We start from the raw sequence: 4,715 nt of genomic DNA on the forward strand, positions 1-4,715 counted from the left end.
CCATTAATGAGCAAGGTGAGGCTACTTACCCCACTAATGAGCAAGGTAACCCTACTTGCTCCACTAATGAGCAAGGTAAGCCTACTTGCCCAACTAATGAGCAAGATAATCGTACTTGCTCCACAAATGAGCAAGGTAAGCCTACTTGCTCCACTAATGAGCTGGATAAACCTGATGTCCCATTAATGGGCAAGGTAACCTAACTGGAAGTATGAAATATCATAAGAAAAACCTATATTGATCAGATTGCATTAATTCATCAGTTGAGTACCAATTATATCTTATTTAAGTTAATTTCAGAACTGTATGTGTGTTCAATAAAGATATTTTAGTAGTCTTTGCATGATAAGGTTTTTAAAAGTTACTAATAGTACATTTGCTGTTGTAGAAATTTTTTCTAAAGCCAAAAACTATAAATAAGGACACATTGTTTAAAAGGAACTTATTGTAGCATTTTTTGGACTAAAACAAAAAAAACGGATACAAACTGACAGGCTTTATTATACACACCTGTATAAAAACGAGGTAAAAATATTAGTGAAGATTGAGTTTAGTTATTGTAATATTATGAGGTTGCTTCAGTGGACAATCCTGTCTTATAACGTAGAAAAATGTTCTCTTAATTTCCATCAAAGTTTCACAAGATCGGTATTTCTGGCCTAACAAAAGAAATCAGGACAAAATAGCATTCAATTAATATGTGTCATTTGCTAAGTCTCATGTTTTTTTAATAACTTTGGTTATTTGGTACAAGGAAAGTGCTAATGTTTGGGGTGTTTTTTTTTATTGTTAGTAGGTGAACTTTGAAGAATACAAGCATTGTTAAAACCTGCAGTTAATATTTTATTTGCTTATTATCATTAAAATCGTGTCAGTTTTCTAAAATTTATTGAACAGTTTATCATTCATCATCACTAGAATTGTAACAACTATTGGATTCATTGCATTCATCAGATTTGCTTCCTTGAACCTATACTTCATCCTCTTCTGATTCCCACATCATTTGATGATTTTTGACGGTAGCTTCTAGTAAAATACTTAACAAAATTGAATGTGTACGGATATAATGTGCATTATAGTTGGGTAAGTATGCTAATGTCAGGTGACTATTAGTTAGAAACCTGTATTTAAGGGCTAAATAATCTTAACAAAGTTTACTTAACATGCCAAGTGGAGATGGCCTGTTTTATGATTATAAAGCCCTCTTGTGTCTTATTCATAAATGTTTATACCAATGAAAATTTCATGAAAGGTATTTGAACTTTGCACACATGACAGAACGGAAGACATTTCATGGGGGGATTTGAGTCCTTTTTAATTCATTGTATAATAACCTAAATAATATTATGACATTGTGCCTACTTTATTATTTGATATTATACAGCTGACCAACTGATTAATGATTGTATTACAAATTTATTTTCTTATCGCCAAAGGTAAATCTGTAGTATAATAATTAAACAGTTGGTCTGCAGTGTAATATCAAATAATCAATTAGGCACAATGCCACAGTATTATTCACACACTTAAATTAATTAAGGCTATTATATAATGAATTAAATAGGGCTCAAAACTACACAAATATTACTTAAACATCATCATCATTATAAGAAGCCTAACTGCATTTCTTTGGTTTGCTAACCCAAGCTGTGCTGATGAGCCTTGAATAGAGGAAAATTCAATCCACAGCAAGAGGGTGTGGCAAATCAAATTTTACCTTTGGTGAAAATAAAATAAATCTGTAATAAAATCAGAAAACATTTCAGTTTATTTAAAGACAAAATATACTTACATAAATTTACAAGAGTTTAACATTGTTTTTCTCTCAATTTGCGAGATTGAATTAGAATAAACATATCTTATTTGTTAAAGTTCTTTGAGTATTTTTTTTTTCATGGGTTTGGTTTTCAGTTTGATAAGTTCCCGAAGCTGGCAACACAGTATTATGGAAGAAGTTCGGTAAGTATCATATTTCATCTTTTCTTCAACAATTTTATTTAAAAAATTCAGTATAATATAATAATATAAGTTTTGAAAGGAATCAAATGATTCTAATCACATACAGGAGAGTAAAATTTTGAAAAATTAAGATGGATATTTTTATTGGTTTTGAAAATCATCCTGTGAATAAAAGTTTAGTAGTGTTATGCAATGAATATTGACTTGAGAAGATTGAATAACGTTTCTAGTTACACAGTTTATAATATTTATTCAGCTAGGATTATCGAACCCTTACCAAGGATTCTCTCCGCTGTTGGGTAGTGGTGTTACTCCATTTGCTCCACCATCTCATGTTCCCACCTTTCACCCAAAGGTGGGCATCAGACTAAATAATACCTTTAACATACATAACATTTAATATGTGTAATACTATTACTATATTTATTTATACACACCAACAAGTCATTTTGCAAGCTGATTTAAATAAAATCAAGTTGTTCAAATACTATATATATAAGGTTAATTTTGTACACTTTTCTTGATGTGAATATGAAATAATTGTCTATAATTAGCCTACTGTAGCTAATATTTCCCACTAGATATCAGAACTACGATTATGTCAGTCTTTATTAAGGTTTACTAAACAAATAAGTTTTATTCCTAAAAGGTTTTGTACAACATACTGTAATAAAGGACCTTGGTTAACTGTTACCCCCTATTTTCAATTAAGATAACAAACAAATATCAGATAAATGTTTATTTATTGTATCCAAAATTTTGTCTTACACCTTTTTCAAGGGTCAATGAAGGTCACATGTTACAAAACTGATTTTAAATTATGGTAATTAAACAGAATATAAATAATATAATGGAATGCTTTCAGGAAGAAGTGTAATAAAAGTATTGTTGAAAAGTCACAAATCATAAAAATCAATGCTAAAAAAGAAATAGTAATAATATTATAGGAACCAGGCACTGTATTTGTTAATGGAAGGGTTTTTGGATTGAATCAAAAGAGATTCTTTAAATGTTCTTTCAAGAAAATTGATACAACTCCCTAAAATTTTGATCCAATAAGGTGTCTTATTAATTATGCCGTGTGCATTGATGTAATGTTCGGTAGTAGCTTCTTTGTTGTCAGGATTTGCAGTGTTATGAAGTTCTTTGAAACGATCATGTACTGAATAACTGGATTCACTTGTGAATATGGCTGAACACTGTGTACATGTCATTTCATAGACGGTGTTCCTAAGTTTGCAGGATTTCTCTAAGCTGTTGGTTTTTGTGTCCAATGGCTATCCAGATAGTTGTATTACTAGGACATTTCACAATTTTGACACAAGATTTAAAAAGAACGACAGCAGAAAAAGAAACCACCACATCAAAATCTTGGAGTATGCTTTTCGTTGATAAACCTTTAACTACTCGTCCTCGTCAAGTGATTAGACGATGTGCTTTGAAGGACATATTTACTCATTCATCGTTCAATAACAACAATCTAGAGAAATCCCACACAATTAGAAATAATGTCTATGAAATGACGTGTACATAGTGTTCAGCCATACACGTAGGTGAACACAGTTACACCACTACTGAACATTACATCACACACACACACACATGGAATAATTAACGAGACACCTTATCAGATCAACTTTCTTTACAGAAAATTTAAAGAATCTCTTTTGATTCGGTCCAAATACCCTTCCATTAACAGATATAATGTCTGGCTCCTATAATACCATTATTATTTATTTATTTTTAAAAATTACTTTATTGATCAGTGACTCTAGTTTTAATATACTTCTCCATCTAACATTCCATAACATTGTTTTCAGTTACTGTAACCTGAGAAAAGGCGTAAGCTGAAATGTTGGGTACAATATATAAACATTAATTTGAAGGTGTTTGTCATCTACTTTGAAAATGCTTTTCATTCTTCAGTCAGCACTGAAAGTTTTAAAAAACGTTAACTCTATTTCTAACATCTGGGAGTTTCAGTAAACAAAACAGTAGCACTGTTATATCCTTGAATAAAATAATGTTCTATGTTGTAGATAAAAATAGAGAAAACATAAAAGTTGGATGGTTTGGAAAAGACGCAATAAACGATTGAATCCTTTTCACAGAAGCCAGGAAGATGGTGTGCCATTCACGTACGTGTTGCCTGGGAAATCTACAAGCATCAACATCAGACCTCTAGTGGAAAGCCTCCTCCTGACATTCTACGATCCCCCAGTCACCTGTTTCCTGGACCACAGGAGTTCTCCCTTTTAACTTCTCCAGTTTTACCACATTCAGGTAAATGTTGGTTGTTATCCACAAACTGGAATTATCAACTACATTTATCAATAAAATTCTGGTAGAGCTTTAGAGTCACAAAGTAGGTAATGAAACATCAGAGTTGGGTGTTAGTGAGTCACAATGCATAATTAAATATCATGGTTGGGTGTCCGTGAGCCACAGTAGGTAATGAAACATCAGAGTTGGGTGTTTGTGAGTCACAATACATAATCAAACATCATGGTTGGGTGTTGGTGAGTCACAATATATAATTAAACATCACAGTTGGGTGTTGGTGAGCCACAATACATAATTAAACATCACAGTTGGGTGTTGGTGAGCCACAATACATAATTAAACATCATGGTTGGGTGTTGGTGAGTCACAATACATAATTAAACATCACTGTTGGGTGTTGGTGAGCCACAGTAGGTAATGAAACATCACAGTTGGGTGTTGGTGAGTCACAATACATAATTAAACATCACAGT

The sequence above is a fragment of the Limulus polyphemus genome, unplaced genomic scaffold (assembly GCF_000517525.1).
Source record: "Limulus polyphemus unplaced genomic scaffold, Limulus_polyphemus-2.1.2 Scaffold5102, whole genome shotgun sequence".
NCBI lineage: Eukaryota > Metazoa > Arthropoda > Merostomata > Xiphosura > Limulidae > Limulus > Limulus polyphemus.